We start from the raw sequence: 27,700 nt of genomic DNA, 5'->3' as shown, positions 1-27,700 counted from the left end.
AATAGGAGAGGGGGAAGAGAGGAGGAGGCGGAGAATGCGAATGACTACGGTGAGTTTAGGGGGCCAAATTTCAGGGCCCGTTCGGTGAGAGTACGCGTAAACTATAGGAACGTGCGTTGAGTTGGAACGTTGGGTTAGCGTTGAGATGCTTCTGGCTTTTTGAAACTAGGGTGCAAGGAACACAGTGGAGTGAGTAGTGGTAGTAATTAGAATTATTTCTGGAACGATGAAGCCTGACTAGGTGGCTCGGTGGCTATGACACTGAGCTTGTCGATCAGAAAGGTCGACGGTTCGAATCCCTAATACAGAGCTCCTGCGTGAGTAGGTGGGTTGGATTAGATGACCTCCAAGGTCCCTTCCAAATCTGTTACTGTTACCAAACTTTTTTCTTGTGAGTTGATTAGATTTTTGCTCCAAACACGCAATCCAAATTATTAGAGACCGGAACAGATTTGTAATAAGCCCCCCTTTCCCTCCCGTCCCCCGGCAACAATCTCATGGACATAATTCTTATATATTTACTTTTTTATTTTGTACCTTATGATTCTTGATGAACGTATTTTTTCTTTTATGTACACTGAGAGCATATTATGCACCAAGACAAATTCCTTGTGTGTCCAATCACACTTGGCCAATAAAAAATTCTATTCTGTTCTATTCTAAAGATACTACCTTGTTCATACAGTGTTTCGTTTGGTTTCATTACAAAAGTCCAAGGCAGTTGCAGGGTTTTTATAAACAGATCATTTTAACCTATATGCAACTTTCACTAGGCTTTTTTAAATTTATAGAATCATGAATTAACCGTCCTAGAGTCAATTTCTTAGCCAGTTCACGCTTGATAAGTAAAATAATTAGGTGCTCTTGTCTCAGAGCAGAAAAAAGGTAATTTTTTTAAATGACAATTATTAAAATACAATACAATTTGTACTTCATAAAATCCTCATTCAATTTTTTCTCAAATGATACTGAGATATCCATCAGAATGCAGTCATGATTAGAAAGAAAGCCTATAGATTTTTTTTTTTAAAGTTGCTAAAATACATTTTAAGAAGGTAGGACTGTTTTATTGGCCAGTGGAAACAATAGAAATGTTGATTTTCAATAATTTGCTTACATAAACATTTCCAGGCAAGTTGATTCCTGCCATATATAGCAATATTCCAATTATATTCCAATATAATATATTCCAATTATTATGGTACTTTTCGGTTATGATACTGTTACTTCCTCCTGCCTATGTATAAACAGTTAGTTTTGATGCATGACATTGTTGTGCTTTGTTATCTGAGCTATTCATTATTTAACCCAATTTTCTGAGTTCACATGATAAAGTGAACCATAAACCAACCACAAAGAGTGCATTTAAAGCGGTTTGCTAGACCAGTGTATCATACAAATGTAGTGGCAAAAAAAAACACAAAATCTCATTGTTCTTCAAATGGCAACTGCAAGTGCAAAGTTTCTAAAGAATATGAGATAGAAACTCACTACAGTATTAATATTTTGTGTTCACTTTTATTATTACTTCTGATGGTTTTTAGAAAAGTTCAGTAAATCTGGGTAATAGGACCCTGTATTCTATAAATACAAATCTGAGATTCATTTTAACGCCATTTGTCTCTTTCAAATAATCAAATCTCAAACTTTCAGAGTCCAATGTATATTTTCCTCAAGCCTTTCAACTTTGATCCCACATTTAAAAATAACTACTTCAGAAAAGGCATGCTTCTGTTGGGTGCCACAAAATATTTGTACAAAATCATAGAATAACAGAAATATTAGAAGCTTTTCTTATTCAAAATAGATATTTGCTAGACTTTCTGATTCTGCAGTTGCAATTGACTGAACTCTAATACCATACTGTGGAATATAAGAGGAATAGCAGTCAGCAGTACAAATCTGTTCAGGGCGGTCTCTTCATGGATAAATGGCTATCCACTTTAGACTTATAATATCTTTTGAGTAAAAATACTTGCTGTGACATGATGGTGATTTTTTAAAAATAATCCTTGCAGGGCCTCTCTTTAATTGTTCTTCTAAATGTTTGGAATCTATTTTTACTATTGGATGTGAAAACAGATATTAGGGAACAACATTTCTTAGCCTTGGTTCTGAAGATGCTTGGAGTTGTAACTCTCTGAATTTACACTGTTAGCAATGAAGCAAGGCAAGGTGGTTTGTGTATATCTGAGTGTATAATGTTTGCATTTTCTGTTTACATCTGACTGTGATTACGTGTGGGAGGATCTATGTTTGATTGATTTTTGAGATTTGATCTTGTTTTTCATCTTCAACGTAGCATTTCTGGTTTGCAAAGTATAGCAAACAGCAAACAGTACTTCCTGCTACTTAGTTATTGTCTGGTGCAGCAGTCACCAATTGGTGGTCTGTGGACCACTGGTGATGTGTGAGAAAATTTTGGTGGTCCACAGAAAAATTATTTGCATTTTTAATATTGCACTAAATCAGGGGTCCTCAAACTATACCCCCTGGGCAGGATACGTGCAACAAACATTTGTGTTGCTGCAGAAAGTCTCCCCCTTCAGGGTCTTTTTCTGCAGGTTGGTGGGGGGACAGAAATTCCGACTTAGGGTCTGCTTCAGCCTCCTGGTGTGGGGCTTTGGGCGAAGGCTGGAGGGAAGCGCCACTGGTGGCAAAGAGCCGGAAGACCTTGTTCCAGTAGGACTGCATCATGGCCTGGAACTGACTGACCATCTCAGCCCGCTGACCCTCCAGGCACTGGTACCTGGCCTTGCACTCCCGCAGGTCTTCCCTCTGCTTGGAAAGCCTATGCTCGTAGTCCTCAGTGAGGTGCTTCTGCTGAGCTCCTTCTCGGCCAGATCCAATTTGAACTGAGCCAGCTGTTTTGCCAACTCTTTCTCATGGTGGCTGCTTAGCTCCAGCAACTGCTTCCTGTTGAGTCCTAAGGAGCCTGGGCAGAGAGGCGAGGAGTGGCTGGGAGGGGAGAGGCGAGTAGAGGCAGGCAAGGCACCCCCGACGTGTCATCGAATTGGCCATGCCCACCCAGTACATGACTACCTAGCCACGCCCACCCAGCCAGTCATTAGGCAGATCATATTAGTGGTCCGCGGGATTTAAAATTATGAATTTAGTGGTCCCTGAGATCCAAAAGGTTGGTGACCCCTGGTCTGGTATGTTTAAATCCATGGATAGTATATCTATATTTTCTGCTTGGTTGTTCCTTTGTTTTGTGTTGTCTGAGATTAGATAGAAGATGACTGTGTTATATAGAAATCCACTGTGATATCCTGCTGGACCACTGGGTAACAGAATAACCTGAGGAACTTGTTCAGGTAGTTCTAGGCTTACAACAGTTCATTTAATGACCATTCAAAGTTACAACAGCACTGAAAAAATGATTTATGACCATTTTTCACAGTTATGAAATTGGCAGCATCCCCATAATCATCTGATCAAAATTCAGATGCTTGCCAACTGGTTCACACTTATGACTGTTACGGTGTCCCAAGATCATATAATCACCTTTTGCGACCTTTTGACAAGCAAAGTCAATGGCAAAGCCAGATTCACTTAACAACTGGGTTACTAACTTATCAACTATAGTGATTCACTTAACTATGGCAAGAACGGTCATAAAAGGGGGAAAACTCACTTAACAACAGAAACTTTTGACTCCATTGTGGTCGTAAGTCGAGGACTACCTGTAATCCACCCTTGTTCTTCTTTAGTTGTACATTTCATTAAGAAACAACAATGCACACAGTATAGGAGATCTATACTACACTGCTCAAAAAAATAAAGGGAACACAAGCAGAAGACATCCGAGATCTGAATGAATGAAATAGCCTTATTAAATACTTTGTTCATTACATACAGTAGTTTTGTGTTCCCTTTAGTTGTTTGAGCAGTGTATAAACTACTGTATGTGAAGAACAAAGTATTTAATAAGGCTATTTCATTCAATCTCGGATGTCTTCTGCTTGTGTTCCCTTTATTTTTTTGAGCAGTATATATTCATTCTACTTTGTCTTTATTCGTATAAAACAGATTTACACTTTTTAAAGAGCAACCTCAAATTAAAATGTGGCTTGCTTGTTTGTAGTTTAAAATGTTGTTTAGGAGCCGTGGTGAAGCAGTGGTTAGAATGCAGTATTGCCCACTGCCAGGAGTTTGATCCCGAACAGCTTCAGGTTGATTCAGCCTTCCATCCTTCAGATTGTTAGGGGCAATATGCTGACACCCAGAGACTGCACATTTGGAAATGTCCCAAAATGTCAACTTCCTTATTGTTTCAGGACTCCTCTAGTCAAGAATTTTTCATGACAGATCTATTGCTTCCCTAAACTGGGGCTGGACAGCTTGTGGTTCTCTAGAAGTTAATGAACTTCAAACTCTTTATCAGCATGGTTGCTGCTTATATTTAGTAAGAATTGTAATCTCGAAACATATGTTTTCCAAATTAACTCTTATTGTAGATTGTGAATGGTCTTCCCTCCTGTGGGTATTGCCTGTAAAGGAAAAGAACTGAAACATAGGCTATGTTTGCACAATATGCTACACCATGATTATCATCATTAACTGAATTAAGCCAGTTACTTTACTTCATATTACAACACACTGAATCACAAACCAATGTATTTTAGGCTAGTCTGTTGTGGAAACCAGCAAGACAAATAATAATTTCACGTAAGTCATGAGTGGGTTCTTTCATGAATAGAGAAAAAGAAATGTCACTCATCTGCTCTTTCTGTTTATCTCATTCCTTTTTCTTTCACATTGGTAATTTTAACTATCTGTTTACAAACATCACTTTCCTATAATGATGCTCACCAACCAGTGGAGAACGTTCCTTTAGAAAGTTACTGGTAATCATGTTTTGTGTGACTCTAATCCAGAAAGAAAGATAATGGTTGTCCTTCAAGTTGTCTTTCTAGTACATTCTAGTCTTTCTAGCAACCAATGTTTCTTTGCATTAGGACTACAAACCCAGTGGTGAAACCAAATTTTTTTACTACTAGTTCTGTGGACATGGCTTGGTGGGCGTGGCAGGGGAAGAATACTGCAAAATCTCCATTCCCACCCCACTTTGGAGCCAGCCAGAGGTGGTATTGCCGAATACTCCGAACTATTCAAAATTTCCACTACCAGTTCTCCAGAACCTGTCAGAACCTGCTGGATTTCACCCCTGCTGCAAACTCTAGATGACCATTTATCAGCAGAAAAGCATTTGGAGTGTCTTGCATCTTTGTAACTTTACTGTTTGGAAGAATGCATGTCCTTATGAAATCAACATGCTACCTTATTCAGGGACACTGTTATGAAAGGGAAGATTGTCACATATTTACAGGTAGTCCTCGACTTATGAACACAATTGAGCCCGGAAGTTATGTTGCTAAGTGAGAAATTTCTTAGGTGAGTTTTGTCCCATTTTACGACTTTTCTTGCCACAAGAGTCGTGGTGGCGCAGTGGTTAGAGTGCAGTACTGCAGGCTACTTCTGCTGATCACCAACTGCCAGCAGTTTGGCAGATCGAATCTCAGCAGGCTCAAGGTTGACTCAGCCTTCCATCCTTCCAAGGTGGGTAAAATGAGGACCCAGATTGTTGGGGGCAATATGCTGACTCTGTAAACCGCTTAGAGAGAGGGCTGTAAAAAGCACTATGAAGCGGTATATAAGTCTAAGTGCTATTGCTATTGCTATTCGTTAAGTGAATCACTGCAGTTGTTAAATTATTAACACAACTGTTAAATGAATCTGGCTTCCTCACTGACTTTGCTCGTCAGAAAGTTGCAAAAGGTGATCACATGACCCCGGGACACTGCAACCATCGTAAATATGAACCAGTTATCAAACATCCAAATATAAATCACGTGGCCATGGGGATTGTTACAATGGTCATAAGTGTGAAAAATGTCATAAGTCACTTTTTTCCAGTGCCGTTGTAACTTCAAACGGTCACTAAGCTAAGTTTTGTAAGTAGAGGACTACCTGTACCAACGTTACTGTCATAGCAAGGAGGGGAAAGGAGATACTCTGAGGTCATAGATATTGGAGTGTTCCATAAATACCTGTCTCTTGGGGCTTAGGAGAAGAGATATATTGAGAGAGTAATGGAAGAGATGCCAGAGTCATATTTTAAGTAAAGTTAAAGGTTTCCCTCGCACATATGTGCTAGTCGTTCCCGACTCTAGGGGGCGGTGCTCATCTCCGTTTCAAAGCCAATGAGCCAGTGCTGTCCGAAGACCATGTGGTCATGTGGCTGGCATGACTAAACACCAAAGGCACATGGAATGCTGTTACCTTCCCACCAAAGGTGGTCCCTATTTTTCTACTTGCATTTTTTACATGCTTTTGAATTGCTAGGTTGGCAGAAGCTGGGACAAGTAATGGGAGCTCACCCCGTTACACAGCACTAGGGATTTGAACTGCTGAACTGCCGGCCTTTCGATCGACAAGCTCAGCGTCTTAGCCACTGAGCACCACGTCCCTTTTATATTTTAAGTTAGGGATCCTCAAATACATAGCCACCAGATTTGTTTAATTATGCCTCATTCTATGCTGAATGAAGCCTCCAACACATCTAGGGGCAGCAGATTGATATACACCATAAAAGAGTGTATAATATAGGCACAAAGATGCAGTGTTAAGGGCATTGGCACAAATGATAAATTCAGCTAAATTTCTAAGCACACTTACCTTGGTAATAAGTCCCAAAGAGACTTTCTTCTGAGTATATGTGTATAGGATTACATTGGTGCTAAATTCTCATAATGAATTAATCATTATAAGAATAAGGTATAAGCTATGAACAAAATTTAACTTTGGTATTTTATGGGGAAAAGTAGAAGAACATATACAGATTCTTTTTCCTTAAAGAAGTGGTATTACAGAAGAGTCGGAAATATGCTTCTGTCTAATCCAGACTTTGCAGTTTTTTTAGATATTTGCAACTGCAATATATATCAAAAAACAGAAAGCCTCGCTATTTTATTGAACAATCCTGGTTTTCTGGTTGCTTGGAAACAGTTCAGACTGGTATAATGCAGAAGTGTCTGAAATGAATCAAGGTTGCCAAAACTTAAATGTAACCAAATTTAGGAATTGTTCTAACTTCACCCACTTGGACCCAGCTCCCAGCATTTCACTCAAGGCTTAGCGTAGCTCTTGGCATGAGAAAAGTTGCACACCTAGTATAATGAATAGCTATTGCCATATGCAAAACATAATGAAATGAAGTAGCTCCTTACAAAAGTGGGGAAAGCTGTATTTTAAGCTTTTTAAAATTCATTTGAATTAATGTAAGCAAATGATACTAAAAAAGAAACACTCTGGAAAAAGAATTTTCTTTGCACATGCATTATTTCCAGTTTTTAAAAGAAAAAAAGGGGGCTGTTTGAAGTATTATATGTAGTAGTTGTGTGTAAAATCTCTTATTCTTCATATTGGCTTCTTAAAAATTAGCCAACCAATCATAAAGCTCTAGACCGACGCTGTCTGTCTAAGTTAATCCAAGACCAGTAAAAGGATAATTTGATTAAACTGAAACCCTAATTTATTTAGCTTTAGTTCTGGATCAAGCTTTTCTTAATAGAGTGCTGTCGTCTTCAATTGTTTGAGGCAAATTAAAGTGACATAAATACCATGGGACTTTTTCAATCAGATTAGTCAGCTAACTTGCATCAATACTACCTCAGCCATAGATGCTGGCGTCCTTCTTTTCATTAGCCTTACTAACAACTGACAAGCTCTCCTGGAAGAATGGGCACCCACGCTGCCACGCCGACCCCCACACTTAACCCATCATCCTTCCTCAATGGGTCCTATTTGACAAGGTGCCCACACCTTTTTCCATTGCTATTCTCTAGACAAAGCTAAATATTGTTTATTGGCTTCCAATAGCCTGTTAATCCCAAACAATTTCACAAATCCATGGACCACTCAAACTGATTATAAACATTTGTTCTTTTAAGATGCTAAATCTCTCCTGGTTTATTTCCTCTGTTCTTTTTCCTCACTATACAGTACCACAGCTTTCAAATATGAAAGGTAGATTTGCCCTTTAAAGTGACCTTTTAGACAGCAACAAAAGCAAATTTTTGAAGATTGTGACCAAGTTGGTATCTTCAAGGACTTAATTGTAATTACTATGTTGAAAGGAAGAAGTAGCCATATACCAGCTTTTCATATATCACAATGAGATATTGCATATAAACCTTTCTATAATATGAGAACAATTAGAAAAACTATAGCACTTTAATTTTTGATGGTGCATGAAGTTCCCAATAAGGTTTCTTTTATTGAAAATGAATAGCAAGCTTATGTACTGTTTACTGGCTGTACTACAGATATAAAATACTTCATGGATAAACAGTGAATCTAAAAATCAAGAAAATACATTGACAAAAAACTTATTAAGGAGGACAAAAGTACACTGAACTTTTTATTGTAAGATGAAATATATATTCCAATTCAGAAGAAATGGTCTCATGAATCGTTGGGGATGTGCAGTTGACAGATTTCATGGAAAACATTTTGAAACTGGATTGGGAGAGACTTGGCAGCAGTTACTCTGGATACAATATTGAATTAGATGGATTATGAGCTCAACTTTTCAAAAGGCAGCTTTAATTTTCTTAAAATTAATTTTCAGAAAGCCAAAGCTAAGGCAAAAGTGGGCAAAGGACTCAACTTAAACCCAGGTGTATATACAGTTGTAGTCTTCAAGATTAGTGGCTATGTAATTTTGGCACAATTAAAGTCTACAACCTCTGAGAATCGTGCTATTGTGCTAAGAAGTTCTGGCAGAGACATAACTTAGTCATTTGCAACTTCTTTGCATACATTTGCCTGAAATTTACATAGCACAACTAATGCCACTGACTACCCTAGTCCATGAGCTGCAGGACAGAGGAATTAACTCAGAGCTTCTCAAAAATTTTCTTTCATTACCCAAAACTGCTATCAGAAAGTCCTTTTTGCCCAACATAGGTGAAAACACTTTGCGTGAATTTAAATGTCCCTGTTGTGATTAGGTAATGATGCACAAACCCATTACGAAAAACCCATAAAGAAAAATCACTTTATCCAATTTTAGGTAATTTACTCAGGTTTGGGAAGCACTGCTCTAACCTTTCCTATCTTAAGTCCCATACATCATTCTATAAAACCCTGAGGATAGGAAAAAAAAACCGTTTATATGATCACAGGCACTTTTGTAGAATTATTTACAGTAAAATTTTAAAACTTAAAAGTTCAGTGACTTATCCTGTGTCCTCACCACCAACCCCAGAACACTTCGGAGTTCTGCTTGGATATGCAGACTACTGACTGTGACTTATTCCCATAAAAGGCACAGTATTACGTTGACCAAATCTGTAGATAACAAGTGCAGCTGGCTTAAGGAAAATATTCCCTTGAGTCAAGCTTGACTCTTGGTGATTTGGGGGGCGGGGGGAATGGAGTACTGTGGATTTCTCATTGCTTTATTCTGGTATATTTTCTTGACTTCCAAGATTAACATATAGCCTGGAAGTAAGTAGGATTTACACAATTTATGTTTTTCAAGATCAACCATGTTGGCTAAGGGTTGCAGAAAATCCTATAACAGAAAACTTACGTTGTACATGAAGTGGAGAGAATCCTGCTGAATTGAAGCCAGCAGATAAATGGGAGAGGAGAGAGGTAGATGCACTTGAGGTAATTTTTTTTTTAAATAAAATGTCTGTGTTTCTATGACAGGCTTTTTTTATACTAAAATCACAAATTTGTCGATTTACAACACAATACAGTGAGCCACCAACTGTCCACCTTTGCTGAATATGTCCAAAATATGGCTAAAATGAGGGACTCAAGTCTTTTTAATGCCTCCTTGAGGACTCAGGATATATATGGCCTTTTAGTTTCTTGCTTGCAGTCTAAGGAATCTTTTTGAACTATATAATTAGCAAAAATCATATTTTCTTCCTGCCTGTTTCAGGGCAGGAAACACACATAACGTCTAATGTAAGCCTTGAATGGCTTAGTGTAATTAAACATGAAGCATCTCATTCAAAATAAAAATGAAGAATTCTGGTCTTGCTTTTGTGCATGACACAGCTATGTCTATTTTCCTCCTCAAAGTGTGTTGTTATGGCTAGGAAAGATGGTCTATCTCTGCATTAAACTATCAAATATCTTTTTTTTAAACTATTTTGGGATGTTGGAAATTCACAAATAGTGATAATGCAAGAGAATGTACAGGTTTGAGTGAAAAACTATCTACTCATTAGATTTTGGGGGAAGCATTTACCTTTTCATGAGGTATAATATGATGAAGAGGACAATCTGTATGTTTGGACATGTAATGACAGTTGACAGCTTAGAGATGTGCTTATATGCAAACTAGACCAAAATTGTCATAGGGATGTTAATAAAGCTAAAGGCTAGTATAGAAACTGATTGATTACTTCTCTAGATCAGGGGCTGGCAAACGTTTTTTGTGAACAGCCAAATCCCACTTCTCCACCTCCACTTCCACTGGCAAGTCTGCATCTCAAAGAGTGTGGCAGGCATTGGACAGTGTGACTCGGCAGCACAAAGGCCATTGATAAGCTGCTGCTACTCAAAATGCCACACCACTGACCCATGGCCACAGCCCTCACCTCAGGACAGTATTCGATGTGGCTTCTGGGCTTCTGGCTGCTTTAAAAAGACATATTGATCACTTAGATCAGTGATGGCTAACCTTTTTGCCGTTGTGTGCCAAAAGCGGGGGGAGCATGGCGGGTCACGCACATGCGTGCCCACACACATAATTCAATGTCCCCACTCTGCACCTCCGCACATTCACATGTGACCCGCCCCATGCTAACCACGCTTTTGGCATGTGATGGCACAGTGGGCCCAGTAGGCCCATTTTCCACCCTCCCCAGGCTCCAGAGGCTTTCTAGGAGTCTGGGGAGGGCAAAATGGCCCTCCCTACTCCCCGGGAGGCCTGAAACGGCCTGTTTCCCGACTTCCGGTCGGACCGGAAGGCCCAAAAATCAGCTGGTTGGCACACACATGTGTGTTGGAGCTGAGTTAGGGCAAGGCTTGTGTGCCCACAGATACGGCACCGCGTGCCATAGGTTCGCCATCACGGACTTAGATCAATATGACTTAGGTCAGTTAAATCTGCCTGTCACATAGCTCAATTTCTTTGCAGTGCTAAACAGTAATCCTTGGCACCAATAACATGTAAATAACATATAATGGTTTTATAAATCCAAGTACCCCAAAACATAAAGCAATCACATAAAGCAGACATGATAGTCTGAACTGCTGCTTGGTTCTTTTTTTTTTGTTTAGTATTTGATTTAAATTTTAGCATTTTAAATCTGTCCCATAGTTTTAGATTTGTCCATTGAGTTCTGTTTCTATTTTTTAAAATCAGATTTAAGACAATCAGTAATTATATGTTATACAAGTAATGTCCAAACACTTGTGTCTACAGCAGAGAAGAGAAAGAACTACAGGAAACTCTACTTTTGAGTGGAGAACATAAGAAGGGGTCAGCCAAGCTAAATTTTGCATTGTTGCTTCATGGTCCATGTGAAAGTAAGAAGAGGACAAGAACCATTGTTTTTGCAAAACTAGAAGTTTAAAAAATCCAAAAAAAAAAAAGTAAGTGTGAAAAATCAAAGAATCCTTTCAACCTACCACAAGGTTTTAATTTTATTATCAGTAGAGCCTATCTTACTAGCAGAAATCAGTATCAGTACAAGTTTCATACTAGATGTTTTAGTCAGGTCTTAAGGAGGAAGCCCATTATGTAGATAAAATTGTTTGCAAGAAACAAGATGCAAGAAACTGAAAAATAGTAGGTTGAAGGGTGTGTTTTTAAACAATAAAAAAATAAGATTAGGATATGTAGAAAAAAAAGGAGAAAAAATGGATCTCTTGCAAAATTAACAATTTGGTTCCTCTTAAAAGGAATTATTTTCTGCTTTTGCAAAATATTATATTAGTGATATGTTTGGACAAGATATTGAAACCGAAATTCACCAACTGTATTGTAGCTAAGCATGTTGTGCATAGTCAGCTATATGTTAATTTATGGTTCAATGCATCATTTAATCGTTTAAAATTGCCCATATGTAAATATATCATGTATATAGTATATCATTTATTATAAGCTTTGTTAGTTTTGGAGTTTACTGAGATTTAATCATGTAATCTTTTTTCAGAGGTTGAATGGTTGGAATTGTGTATGTTGAATGCAAGTGTTTATTACAAACTATCTTGTCATATTTAGCTTTCCTGACATAGCTTCAAAGCAGAATCAAGTTTCAGCATCAAGACACTTAAGCTTTCATGTACAGTATACATATACTGTACATACATACATACATACACATAAACATATTCATACACACACATACATACTGTATATGTACAGGTAGTCTACGACTTACAACAGTTAATTTAGTGACCGTTCAAAGTTACAACAGCACTGAAAAGAGTGACCATTTTTCCCACTTATGACCATTGTAGCATCCTCATGGTCACGTAATTTACATTCGGATGCTTGACAACTGACTCACATTTATGACGATTGCAGTGTCCCGGAGTCATGTGATCCCCTTTTGCAATCTTCTGACAAACAAAGTCAATGGGGAAACCGGATTCACTTAACAGCCCTGTTACTAATTTAAGAACTGCAGTGATTCACCTAACAAATGTGGCGAGAAAAGTTGTAAAATGGGGCAAAACTCCCTTAACAAATTTTTCACTTAACAAACATAAACGTTGGGCTCAGTTGAGGACTGTGTGTGTGTGTACACATACACATGTATTGTTTAAAAAATCCACAGTGTTTTTTGAATACCTTGTTTCTGAAGCTGTTAAGTATGAGTCCTCTTTTCCACCGTAATCACATTGTCTATGTTCCTCAAACACAAGAGGGCAGTACAGTTCTAATCTGGAAAACAGCTTTTCAGTCACGATTAGGGCATTGTAAAAAAGGAAAGAATAAAAGCTCAGATTCAAGCTTCAAATGTGCACTTATGCCGAAGGAACTAATATTGGTTGACTTATTTTTGATGCATATACATTTAGAACCAAATATAAATTCTTATTGACCAAAAAGGGAAAAATATTTGGGGTAAACATGGTTTCTGAATTATCTGAGAATTAATTACCTTGAAGATTTTCATTAACTTTTGCAGTATACTTATCTTTTTATTGATTTTTCTGCCAAAATTCTTAATAAGAACTAAGATTCTGAAATGTATTGTTTCTTTTTTGCAGTTTCTTCCTGATGTTAAAATCAAATTAGCTCAGAAAAGGCTAGATGAAAAAGTTTCATAATGGAATAGTGATAACTCTTTAATACAAACATACTGTTTCAAGCCTATTTCTTAAATCAGTCTAACTCATATAATGGTTAACAGAAAATACTCTTTAGGTTACTATCCTTACTTAAAAAGTAAAACCCTCTGATATATTTTTTTTTACCAAAAACCAAAGTTTAGGATCAGAATGAAACCATATAACTACAATAGGTTTTCTGGAGTAAATGAAAAGAGCAGATTGAATAAGCATTTTGAAATCACCTCTTTTTTCCAATTGGACTGAACAAAAGTAATTTGTGAATGTCAATGGCTAGAAATAAAACATAAGTGACAATGGCAAAAAAGTAAAGGAAAACTCTTTAAACTGCTACCATATTTGGTAACTGTCACTGTTGTTGTTTCCTGACTTATTTATTTCTGAAGGTGGCATTCATAATACATCAAAGTGGTTCTCTTTCTGTCTTTCTGAAAGTATACTCCATTTTTTCAGTTAAATAATGTTTGAGGGAATGTTCTCACAGGCCTCTATAGTTGAACTTCCTTGGCCCCAAACCTTTTTTAGACCTTTTACAGAAGTTCAGGAAACATCATCTCTACCAGAATTCATTCATCTAGCACTGTGATGGTGAACGTATGGCACATGTGCCAGAGGTGGCATGCAGAGTCCTCTCTGCTGGCACGTGCACCATCGCCCCAGGTCAGATCTCCGTGGCATTTCTTTCATCAGCTTCTGTTTCCCTGCAAACACTGAAACAGAAGTTCACGAAAGAAAAAGATCTTACCTCTTGCTGCGCTGCCAGTGTTGGGATGTCTCGCCTCCGGCCGGCCAGCTGGTCCTCGGGTCTCTGCTGTGCATGCGCTCATGTCTGTGTGCGCGCACATACCTTTCAGTTTGGGCATGTACGAACGCATTTTGGGCACTCAGTGTCTAAAAGGCTCGCTATCACTGATCTAGCATCACCCTGGATCCCATAGTTTCTATGGCTTTCAGGAAAACTTACATGTTTAATTTAAAACTTACAGGAGAATTTATATTTAAGCTCATACAATCTGTTTTCATTCTCCCCCTCCCCTTTATTTACTAATTATGTTTCTGAGACATCCAAGAAACAAATTCCAATTATTTCCCTACGTGTTACCATTAACCGTTTTAAATTAAAGTTTGCTCCCTCGTAATGATAGCTATATTTAGACTGGCAAATTTTACTGGCAATAAAATGTCCCATAAGTTCACCTTTACTAAGTTATAGTCATTTATCCAATTCAGAAAAAAACAATGAACACATGGGTGTGTCCTTCTGGGTAAAACTTTACCAGTTGAACAACTGCAACTAGACCCAAATGGTATATAGTACTCGCCTTCAATCTTGTTTGAAATCCTTAATTGTAAAAAAAAAAATACTCATAAAATAAAAAGAGTTGTGTCTATTTGCATCCCAAAGAAAATGATAACATGTCATTGCCCATAAAATCTCAAAGTCATAAGCAGCTGCATGTGATATCACTTAAAAATAATTGCATAATATTTGTCCCCCCCCCAGAGCCTCATCCTTAAGCTTTGGACTGACAGGCATCAAGTAGATCCTTCCTTCTCTCTAAATCTCGATATGTTTTTGTTCTTTTACATTCAGCAGCTGATCCAAATTTCACAAAAGCAACTCAAAAGAACGGGTAGAATATTAGGATAGATTGATTGTTTCCAAATTGGAATACTAATGATGATCTTTAATGAAGCCTGACAGTACAATCTGTTTCTTATTGTTCCCTAAGTGCTGGCTTCTGATCATATTCACTTCTTTTAGGTGGTGGAAAGAGGTAAAGACAAATGGTGCCTGCTGGCAAACAGGTCTGGGAACAGCTGATCTTTCAGCAAGGATTAAATTAATTAAAATGATTCCTGCATCTGAAGAATCAATCTTTTATTTGTCATCATCATACTGTTTATTAATATTGAATGGTGGCTAATTGGTGCCACTGCTGTTTGTGTCATCTGGTTTAGTAATCTTCTTAGAAAGCAGTCACAATTTCAGTGGCTTAAGGCTCAAGGCAGGGAATTGGGAGACGAGATTTCCTGACTTCTTGATTAAGGCAGGAGCTGGGGGAAAATGAATCAAAATTTGCAACTTCTGGGCAGGAATATGATTGTTGTTAACTAAATTACCTAGTTTCAAATAGCAAGTTTCTGGGCAGGAATATGATTGTTGTTAACTAAATTACCTAGTGTCAAATAGCAAGTTTGTTTTTCTCTCCTGGAAATAATTTATTTGTCATATAAGTTGTTAAATCATTCATTTTTAATCCTGATCTATAGCGCATTAGAGATTTGGCCTTACCTGCATTAGAAATTTCACCATTTTATTATTCATATAAGATAATGTATAAAAAGTGAAGCATTGCTGCACATTAAGTTCATGATAGTAGAAAATACAAAGGCCAAATCGGATATATGCCAAATATACAAAAACAGGATTATTTATTATTTATTATTACAGATTAAAAATATTTTGGAAGGCTCAGTGGCTTTGGAAGCCATTAATGTATGTTGCTAAGTGAAAAATTCGCTAAATGAGTTTTATCTCATTTTAGGACTTTTCTTGCCACAGTTGTTTAGTGAATCATTGCAATTAGTCACACGGTTGTTAAGTGAATCTAGTTTCCTCATTGGTTTTGCTTGTCAGAAGGTCGCAAAAAGGGATCACATGACCCTGGGATACTGCAATTGTCCTAAATGTGAGTCAGTTGCCAAGCATCTGAATGTAAATCATGTGAACTTGGCAATGCTGCAATGGTCATAGGTGTGAAAAATGGTCATAAATCACTTTTTTCAGTGCTGTTGTAACTTCAAATGGTCACTAAACAAACTGTTGTAAATTGAGGTCTACCTGTAAATTCTATGACCACATATTGTAAGATTTTTATTACACAAAGGTCTGAGTCCTTAGTGATAGACCTGTAACTGGATATGGACTGTGGGGATGATGAAATATTATTGCACACATGCCTGGATTCTGGCACCTATCCTGAGATTAGATGAGAGGATAAAATTCCTTGACAAATATTTTCTGAGTGCAGGAAACTCAATGTCAGGCAGCAGACTTCTAATGTCAGATACCTGATCTTTTGGGACAAGCATTATTAGCTTGGGACTAGGTAAAGTTTCTAAACTTTAAAATGTTAAAAAAATCAAAATGAAATTATTATTATAGGTTTTATTCTACTAGGTGAGAATTTGTCATTTTCCATTTTGACCTAAAATGGGTCTCCACATTGACGAATATGCTTCCAAGAATCTCAAGAGATTGCTTCAAGGCCTGGTGGCTCAGCAGACTAAAAGCATTGTGATTAACACCAGCTGTCTGCAATTATTGTAAATTCGAATCTCACCAGGCTCAAGGTTGACTCAGCCGTCCATCCTTTCTAAGGTAGGTAAAATGAGGACCCAGTTTGTGGGGGCAATAAGCTGACTTTGTATAAATATACAAAAGTATGAAGGCTATTGCTTAATGCATTGTAAGCCGCCCTGAGTCTCCAGAGAAGGGCGGCATATAAATCATTTTTTTTTTTAAAAGGCACTATACACTGCAACATTCTTAAAATCCTCCATATCTTGGATATAGACTAGGAATAGGAATAGGAATAGGAATAGGAGTAGAGTAGAGTAGAGTAGAGTAGAGTAGAGTAGAGTAGAGTAGAGTAGAGTAGAGTAGAGTAGAGTACAATACCATACCATACCATACCATACCATACCATACCATACCATACCATACCATACCATACCATACAATACCAGAGTTGGAAGAGACCTTGGAGGTCTTCTAGTCCAACCCCCTTCCTAGGCAGGAAACCCTACACCATTTCAGACAAATGATTATCCAACATCTTCTTAAAAACTTCCAGTGTTGGAGCATTCGCAACCTCTGGAAGCATGTTGTTCCACTGATTAATTATTCTAACTGTCAGGAAATATGATTATAACATTAGTCTTAATGATCTAAATGAAAGGATACATAGATAGGATATTTTTCCTGAAACAAAGGGTTTTTAAGGAATGTAGGATTAGGCTTCAAAAGTTGTATTTTTTGAAAGTACTATTATTGTGTTCACCAAAATTCATGGTGGGGGAGGGAGAAGGAGATGCTGTCATGTTATATTTAAAACAAAAATGGGACTGAGATCCAACCATTAACTGCTTTTCAGCTTATATAGTGAGAAGATGTTCTTTAGTTCTTTTATCTCCAAATTCTTTTTCCTGTCTGAATACTTTCCCTGTTGAGAAACACACTGACTGCAAATAAGAGAGGTAGATAAGCCTGCCAGCAAATATTCTAAGTAACTAATTTTGAATAATGCCTTGTCCTCGGAGTTGTGGGTAGTTAACCTTTGACTTTTTATATCACCATATGGGAGAATCTTACTTTTTTTAAAAGAAAAAGAAAAAAAGTCCTTGCGGAAGGCAAAGAGTAAATTTGTTTTTGCTCTGGGTTTCCAAGAGTAACTTAAGTTATCCCTTTCACACATATTTTTTCTTGATGTTTAAACTAACTCCATGGGTTGTTGTTGTTGTTGTTTAGAAAATGTCTCTCTGAAGATAATGTTACTTGCTTTGTATTTTCTCCCTTATATCATGTGATAATAACTACATTTCTCAATTTTATCTGTTAGGCACAGATGCTTATCTTTACAATCCTATGCAGACATGAAATCCTATAGAGTTCAAAGGAATTATTTAGGTAAGTATTTTTATAGAGTTATAATTTATCTGACCTTTGAATACCGTCCTTTAGTTATAAGATCATGGTATCAAAGATTGAGACAATGAGAGTATTAGCTGAATGGTAAACAATATCACTACAAAATACAATTTTGTGTATTTTTTCCTTTCAAATGGTCAAAAAAGCATGATGAGGCAATATAGGATGCAAAAATCTTCAACACATCATTGTCGATTGCAATACTGTAACAGTATTAGGGTTCATTGAGGTACTAAGATAATGAAAGAGATCACATTTACAGCAAGGTTAATCAAACACCAATTTGGTTGTCTAAAATAATAATGTTCTAAATAAACGTATATTGTAATAAGCTTTAATAGACTAAAGACCACTTCATCAGACATACAGCAAATGATTTAAGTTGCAGGCATATATGTACATATTTCATTGAATGAAGTAGTGGATACACAAAAATAGTTTTAGTGAGAATACAAACATCCAACATTAAAGAACCCTGATGAATCAGTCTTGCAAGATTCTATTACCATAATCTTATAAAAAAACCTAATATTAGCTTGCAACAAATATTCCAAGTATCTAATTTTGAATATTACCTTATCCTCAGAGTTATAGGTAATCTTTGACTTTTTATACAGGGGTGAAATGCTCCTGGTTCGGACCGGATCACCTGATCAGGTAGCTATGGCGGCGGGTGGTTCGGAGAACTAGTAGCAAAAATCTGTGCACCGCCCCCCATGCCCAGCTAAGCCGCGTGATCATCAGAGGCTGGGGGTTTTTTACTTTTAAAAGCATTTTTTCTACAACCTCTTCGGCCGAAAAAATGCTTTTAAAAGTTAAAAAAAAGCCTCTGATGATTGTGTAGCTTAGCTGGGATCGTCAGAAGCTTCTAAAAGCATTTTTTCCTGCAACGTCTTCAGCTGAAGAGGTTGTAGAAAAAAAAATGCCTTTAAAAACCTCTGGCGATCCCAGCTGAGTTGCCTGATCGTCAGAGGCTTCTAAGAGCATTTTTTCCTGCAACCTCTCCGGCTGAAGAGGTTGTAGAAAAAAATGCTTTTAAAAGTTAAAAAAAAAAAAAGTTGGCCACGCCCATCAAGTCACATTACCCCCCACCAAGACACAAATTTTAGATTTCACCCTTGCTTTTATACCATGTGGCAGATTCCATTAAAAAAAAACCCTCTTTATGGAATGCATGAAATAAATATGTTTTTGGTCTGGGTCTCCAAAAGGAACTCTTAACTGGTTTGGTCTATCTTGGAGGTCTGACATCAAGGGAGAGTCAACAGACAAGACACTTTCTCAGATTACAGTTTTTTCCTCAGATTCAAGTTTCTTTTATCTGAAAATTGTCCTGGTAGCGGCTTCTCTTCCTGTTCCTAAAGGTTGTTCCTTCTTACCAGTACATGTACTAATGTGGTATCAAACAGACATGCATTCACAGCTCCTTGGAAATGGAACATGGGGTATGCGCCACAAAATGGGGCTACCATTTTAATATATATTTTTATTTTTCTAATGGTCTCCTCAAATACTCACCCAAGGTTTTCATCAAATTATCCATTATGATCCCCAAATATCTTTCCTGTCATCTTTAACTTGTAATGTTTTTGTGTAGGAAGCACCACTTTGATAAAAAGCTTGTTATTCTCACAGAACTGAATTCCTTGACATGATTAAGAGGAGTTGGGTACCACAACTTTGACTTCCATAAATACATAAAAGTATTATTAATAAAATTGTTGAAATGATCAGAATATAACCATTTATTCACATGTAAAATTTATATACTACACATTGTTACCAATGTCGGGCACATAACAGAAAAACATGGTAAGTATAAAATTCATACTTTAAAATTAGTTCACAACATAATAAGTAAACAAATATTCACATTATCTGTGATACAGCTAGGATGGTATATATCTCTGATGTAAATAAAAAGATATTAACCCAGGAACTGCCAAGATGAATGGGATGTAGGATAGGATAACAGGCCCTAAGCTACCCAACTAATCAAATAAAAGATATCTTTAAACCCATCCTAAAGGCCATCAATCTTTCACAGAAACAGAGCAAAAGAAGGAGCTGATTCTATAGTAGCAGGGCCCAGAATATACAGATTACAGCCCAGAGAAGAAGGGTGAGTGAACTATAGAGAAATAATGGATGACAGATGAGGGAGTGATTCAAGGACTCTGAACACAAGGGCATCTAGATATAAGGCTCAATAGGCAAAGTAGGCTTTGATTCAAATAAGGAGCCAATAAAATGTTACATGTAGGAGAAGACGTGGCAGAACCTGGGGGTGGAGCCAAAAGAGGAATCAGCCTAGAGTCACTTCAACCCCTCTTGAATTCCATTGAATAGTGGTACCTTTGAGCAGATTCTTGTTCATAGGTATGAGAAGTAATAAATCAGTTTAATTGGAACTTCATGTGTGGTCCTGGTCTGGTTCACACCTGACATTTCAATAGTGTAGAAGATCCACAATAGCTGAATCTCAAAACCCAATAATATAAACTGGACTCAGGAAAGAGAGAATTAGGTACAATATTCAGGACATAAGTTTGAAGCCATTGAGGCATACACCACTAAAAATGCTCCCTCTTCCATCAGAATCTTCTTAGTCCTATGAGTATTGTTACTAAGCTCAATGCAAGAATCAAGTAAATATATGATTTTTTGCACGCACTGAATGCATAGATCTACAAACTATATGGAGTTCTCAACATCTGATAAGAAATTATTGGTTTTTTCCTAGTGATAAATATGAAAACCTATTTTGAATATCCAGTAATATTCCTTCTAAAATTTTCTTTCTTTAATTTTGTTTATTCTATTCATAAAATAAATTGCTGTTTTTTATATTGCTGGTATTTTCTTTTTGTTTTATTAATTATGGGTTTTCATGTTTACATGTTACGCATTGTTCAGGGGACTTCTATGCTTGAAATAGGGAATGTAATACCAATATCTAAATTTTGTAATAGGCCTAAATAAATATGCTTAGTATCACGACCTAAAAGTGATTTAGAGTTTAGTTTTATTGGTTATTGTATTATATTACTTTTACCTTTGTTAAACATTTAGTATATAACACCTGAGTGGCATATATTTCAGATATGATAAAATATGTATTTCTAGATGCTTCTGATTCAAAGATTAATAATTTGTTATCAAAACTTTTAATTGTTGATAATAACTTTTCTTCATTTTTGTATATAGCAATGAAGGAAAAGAGAAAAACAAACAGATCAAATTTGATTATGTGCTTTTTATTAATTGTTATTTTCTGAGTTAAACATTTCCCTAAGTGTCTCTGACTCAGCCGTATTGCCTTTGACAGAACACAAAGAATCGGCTTCCTGTGATCAAGAGAAAATTGAGGTTAAATGAATTACTAGTAATTGCTTTTATCTCTTAAAGTATGTTTTAAAAAATCCATATAAATGATAAGTAACATTTATCAAGTTTCTCTTTGACTGATCCCTGGCAATTTCCCAGGCAAAGAAAAAGAAAAAAAAAACAATGAAACATAAATACCAAACAAATGGGATTTATTATCATCATAACTAATAGCCAGGAGTTCAGCTCAGACCCACCACAGTATTAATAGAACCCCTACTGGGCCACAAACATTGGTACAAATGATGGGGTCGGAGAACATAATCACAAGGAGAATGGACCTAAATTAGTTGGGGCCCAGTAACCAGTTTACTAACACCTGTATTAGTACTGTATCACTGTGGGGAGGATCACTGTTAGACAAGCCATAATCCCATAAGCTTGTCATTTGCATATCCTCATTAGCTGATTAAAACCTTAAGGAGGAAGGTTTTTGCAGCTGGTGGGTCCATTCCACCACTCGGTCTGCCTGGGTGGCTTGGTAATGAAGTAATGTTGGTGAATGTGAGGTTTATATGTATGGAACAGATTAAGAGTATTAGAATTTGTGTGAACCAATGTTGCCATATTCTCTCCACTGGATCACAGTAATTGGATGGGAGGAGCAAGAGGGGATCCATTAGCTTTGTCTGTTTGCTCAGAAGCTGAGTGCTAGAGATTCAATTTTGTTTCCTTTCGCTCCTTTGCTTTTGTGTAGCATATCTGCTTTGTCTAAGGGAGCCCTTAGCACTTCTGAACACTGGCTACACTAAGGCGATTCAGAGCTACAAAGAAGACGTCTTGGAGAATGTGAAACCAGCCAGCATAAAATGCAGCCTAGACTCAAGTAGCACTTGAGAGTACAACACATTCTGACCTAGTCCAATCCTGAGATGGAAAAGCAAGGGATAATTGAAATCTATAAACACCTCAGGGTCTTTATTATTATTTTATTAGTTCTCCACATTTAAGCTTACCCAACTTCCACGTCAAAAGAATTCGGGAGCTACTTACAAGAAAACTGAACGGTTTTAAGTTTCAGGAACTTAAAAAGCAATTGTTATGAGCATTTGCTGGCCATGCATAATTTTAATGCCTGGAGAAAAAAACCCATTGCTGTGCTATTTGTACAGCTGGAATGATCACTATGGGTGACTTGATGGTGGGTCTTTTTTTAAAAAACTGATTTTTTTTTCCTCTCACATGCAGTCAACAATACAGGTCTATTAATGCTGCTAGGAAAACTTCTTTTGCCATTCAGAAAACCTAAAAGCTACATCTGGCTGCAGATGGCATTGGAAGCAAGATACAAAATGCTTTTCAGTTGAACCTTAATGTTTGTAAAGATGTAAGACATACATTATGTATGTAAGATTTAAGACATAAAATTTCAATTATAGGTCCCTTCGCTATTTTTTATTTTTTAAAAAATCTTTAATATTTTATATGTCGCCTCATTTGCAACAAAATAAAACCTTATTATCCTTCCTCTTGAAAGAGCCTAACACAGAGCACAAAATAATAAAATTCAGCACCACTGTGCAACAATTTCAAATATCCAATAAAGTAGCCTTTAAAAATACCACTTACAATACGTGTACGTACTGCTGAATTGGTTGATAAATTCTACTTTGTTGGTTTTTAAAGCTAAGGGTAAGTTTACATGAGTACTAAGAGAAGGCAAGAAAAATGTTTCAATCCATTTTATTCGTTTTTGCTTAATTCTTTTTAGATAAAGTTCTTTTATTTAAAACATTTCTAAACACAAGTATTTTAATCCTGCTCACACTCATCAATAAATTCTAATTGGGCATTTGATACAGAATATCAGCCTTAGCTTATAATAGTATGAAGATCAGACAATGAGCTAAATGTGAGAGATGGAATTCAGGTTAATGATATTTATGGTATCATTGACATAAAAAGTAAATAGTATGGGGACCAAAAATATAACCTTGCTTAAACTCCACTGATAGTGGCTATAGGCATGATCAGCTCTCTTCTATTCATGCAGTGGATTTGTATAAGATTATTAATAATTGTGTACAATTATTGGTGTAAGTTTATCAGTAATTGAAGATGATAATTGATTAAAGATATCAGTTTTTAATCTGTCCTAGAGCACTGATTCAAGAACTACCTTCAAATTTATAAAGGCAGCACACAAACAGTGGTTGGATAAGTCACATATTTCATTGATGGATGATGCACAGTAATGCATAAAATATCCCAAAGGTGCTTTTTCAAAAGGCAACTGGGCTTTCTTGTTTTTCTTTAAAGACGTTTCTCTTCTCATCCAAGAAGCTTCTTCAGCTCTGACTGGATGGTGGGGAATGGAAGAATTTATATTCCTTGCAGACAGCTGGTCGTTTGCTTTCTTTTAGAGAGTAGTTGAGGCCACTTGGAGGTTTATCTGTGTCCTCAGGATCACCTGAGTAATGCAAATGGATGTGGAGCCTTCTTGGTACTGCTGAAAGCACTGCGTTGTGGAGCTGTGCTTTCTGCAGGATGTTTTTTGCCCTGTGTCCCTTCCTTCACTGTTGAAGATAGGCACAGGCTGTTGGAGATGAATCTGTGTTGTCTGCGAAATTCAAAAAAATTCAAAATTCAAACCTTTATTGTCAAAGTACAACGTGTACGAGGGGTGGTATTCACTTACCTTCGCTACCGGTTCACAAATGTGAGCACACCTGCTCCACACATGTGCAGAGCCTTCTGCGCATGCGCAGAGGGTCAAAAATGGGATGTAATGACGTCCGGGCGGGTGGACAGAGCCTCCTGCCACCAGTGCTACCGGATCACGCAATCTGGATAGAACCGGCTGAATTTCACCACTGATGTGTACTATGAGATTGGCTGAGCCTCCCTTCGTGCACCCCCCCACCAACACAGTACAACTCGCAGTGAAAGACAAAAAAAAATCCTTATCCCAGTGACTCCTGCTAACAATCACCCAATCTTATTGCACCATGTGAACTTATTGCACGTTCGCGCCCACCCCGCAAGTCAATCATACTATGTTGTTATAGTTATTTTTCATTCAGGAATCGTGACAGCCCACGGATAAAAACTGTTCTTCAGCCTGTTTCAGCGGCTGCCTATGTTTCTATATCTCCTTCCCGATGGAAGGAGAATAAAGAAGTGCTGACCAGAGTGTGAGTCGTCCCTGAGGATTTTCCTCACTCTTCTAAGGCAGCGAGCTCTAGTGATGTCGTCTAGTAGTATCAGGGGACAGCCCACAATGTTTTGTGCTGTGCTCACCACCCACTGTAATGTTTTTCTATCCACGGCTGTCAAGCCAGCATACCACACTGTAATGCACTGAATGAGGACGCTTTCTATTTTGGACCGGTAAAAGGTGGTCATCAGTTGATGTTCCATTTTGTTTTTTTGCAAGACCCTGAGGAAGTGGAGTCTCTGTTGGGCCTTTCTGGCCACCTGGGTCGTGTTGATCTTTCAGGGGAGGTCTTCACTGAGATAGACTCCCAGGAATTTAAAGGAGGAAACTCTCTCTACACAGCCCCCCTCGATGTAAAGTGAGGCAGGTTTCTCCCTCTTCTTTCGAAAGTCTAACACCAATGTTTCCTGTAATCTGCAATTTTTCCTGGAAATCTCTTGTAAAAGCATCTTTGGGACAACCATGACCCGGATGACTGAGAATTTCCATAGACAATGCATAAAATAAATAAAATAAAATAAAAAATGCATAAAGAAAGACTGATCAGAAGTTGTCTGGTTCCCTGACTAGCATTTTTGGGGGGGGGGCGGGGGGCATCCATTGGCAAGCTTTTGAAAGGGACATTTTACACATACATTACTAATTACATTGAGAAAGCTGAACGGATGATGGTTAGCAAGCTGAATCGATAGATAGTTTGTATTATCCCCTTTCTTTTATGTTGGAAAAACTATGGAGTTACTTCAGTCTTGAAGGGTCTGGGAAATAAGAGGGGAGGGCACAATGGGCTCACAATTCAAGATCTATTTGTAGCATCTCTGATGGAACTAGATCTCCCTTAAAGAGCTTTACCTTTATTTAATAGCCTGCCCTGTTTAACGAATTTGCTTGCCATCTCCGTCATCTTCTCATGAAAAGATGAGTCCTTTTCAGACAGGATATTTCCTGAGAATAAAAGTTTTTGCAGACTGTAACAACTTTTTGTATACTGTTTGTTAAAATTCTGGCATGCAAGTATCCCTTGTCAGATTAAGATTGGGGAGATACAATGTGACAAGGCTGACAAATATGGACATTTGGAGCTAGCCCAAGGGTAAATTTTAAATATGGAGTGAACTGATAATGCTTTGATAAATATCTCTCTCTCTCTTAAATTACTCATGTATGTTTTTTTGCTTGAGAGTTTTGGATGTGGTTAGGAATTGGGAACATGTGTTTGCTAAATCGTTTGATAAAAGGAACTTTGTAATATTGCATCTTCTCTGGTAACCTGCAATAGTTTGCCAGTGTCTAAATGATGGGTAAAATATCCTATTAAAGGAAGAGAGCAAGAGGCAAACCAAAATTTGAAGATAACCATGGAAGTATGAAATTTGCTATATCAAGTTGAGATTCTGACCACCAACGTTGCTTTTAAGAGGATGCAGCAAGAGGATATTTTAAAGAGGATACAGCAAAGCTTTAAAGAGGATTAAACATATTAGTGGATTAAAAAGTCTTTTGTTGCTACTGTTATATGTTATAATCATATTATCATGTCTTTCTATTATATCCCATATGACAGGCATTTGGTGTGGGGTTTTTTTTATTGCTGTTTTATAAAATTTGGCTTTGATATTCAACAGTACACTTGATGGGCCTAATTTCCCACTATCCAGCCACTCAATCTATAATGTACTTTAATAAAGGGGAGATAAGAGGGGAAAAAATTGGTCATATCTCCATCACTTCAGTGGGTGGGTTGTGAATTCCGCTTATAAACCAAAAGTTGATGAAGAATCTGAAGAAAGAAATAAGTGGTATGGCATGTACTCCATCTTACAAGCTACATCAGAATTTGTGAACCCTAAACAATGCCCCTTATGAACAAACAGAGCTTTTCATCTCCTATATTATTCCTAATTTGTCTTGGACTCAAGCAGAAAATTGTGCTTTAAAGCAGCATCCTGGAAGATTAATTGCATTGTTCACTTTGTTGCATCTCTTCTCTTCCCTTAGTCACCCCAATTTGATGGCTTTGCATAAAAAAGAATGGGTATTATCTGCTATAAGTTCTGTACATTTTAAAAAGATGTTTAAGAGTAGCCTTTACATACAAAGGCAGTAAACTAGAGTAAAAGAAAGAAATGGCAGATTTATTCCATATTGTTGCCATGCAAATTACATGAATCTGTCCATGAAGTCAACTAGATTTAAATTTAATTTCAGAGTACACATTTTAAATAAATGCCATCATTTTCCCCCATAGAAAAATCAGTTTTCAGACTTCTTACTGGTTGGAGCATTGTGGTTGTGTTTTTCTATGCTATCCTTGTACAAGTACTGTCACAAAGACTCTAATAAATGCCAATTTGAGTTTGCATTTACAATATAACTCTCTTCAACAGCTTGTGTCATCATAATGCTAATTATTATATTACATTGCTGGGCTGTTTTGCACTTCCATTAAGAGTTTAATAAACTCTCACATAAATCCATGCTTTACTGAGATGTTAATATTCTTTTTTTAAAAAAAAAAAAAAGTCTGTCCAATGAATTCTGTTAAACTGGCACTGTGACAAATTCTGTAACATATCTTAATGTGTCTAGTTATTATTGTGATGCATTTTATGACTCTACGTACCCATTAAGCTGATGTACTAATGTTAAAATGTTCAACGCCTTTCTCAGAACCAAAATGGCACAATATCTCATCCAAACAATTTTATTGCTGTTCTAAGAATTGGTCGTCTCTCAGATTAATTTAATTAATGAGATAATTTTTAAGGCAATAACCAAACTGGTTTGCAACATCCTTTGTTAAGTAAGAACAGTGTGTGTGTGTGTGTGTGTGTGTGTGTGTGTGTGTATTTGTGTGTGTAAACGCGCCTGCATGCACATGTACAAGTGCATCTTTGAGTCAGTTTTGATTCCAGGTGAGTGTCTGGACAAGTCCTTGCAATCTTCTTGGCAAGATTTTAAAAGTGGTTTGCCATTGCCTTCTTCCTAGGGCTGAGAGACACTCCCAGCCCAAGGTCACCTAGCTGACTTTAGCTTAAAGTAGCTTTAGCTTACTTTGGCTTAAGGCTGGACTCGAACTCACAATCTCTTGGTTTCTAGCATTCCTACAC

The 27,700-nt window shown here is 37.2% G+C and overlaps 1 long non-coding RNA gene across 1 annotated transcript; it reads left to right on the top strand.

Annotated features, from left to right (window-relative positions):
• Positions 1–4: 4 nt before the first annotated feature.
• Positions 5–27,067, top strand: LOC117665418 (uncharacterized). The gene is made up of 3 exons (XR_015729711.1): positions 5–49; positions 17,958–18,025; positions 18,664–27,067. It is a non-coding gene; the product is annotated as an uncharacterized LOC117665418 (long non-coding RNA).
• Positions 27,068–27,700: the final 633 nt, after the last annotated feature.

The sequence above is a fragment of the Pantherophis guttatus genome, chromosome 1 (assembly GCF_059756535.1).
Source record: "Pantherophis guttatus breed Tessera chromosome 1, ASM5975653v1, whole genome shotgun sequence".
Taxonomy (NCBI): domain Eukaryota; kingdom Metazoa; phylum Chordata; class Lepidosauria; order Squamata; family Colubridae; genus Pantherophis; species Pantherophis guttatus.
The sequence above is the reverse complement of the archived record's forward strand: the minus strand, read 5'-3'. Positions and strand labels throughout refer to the sequence as shown.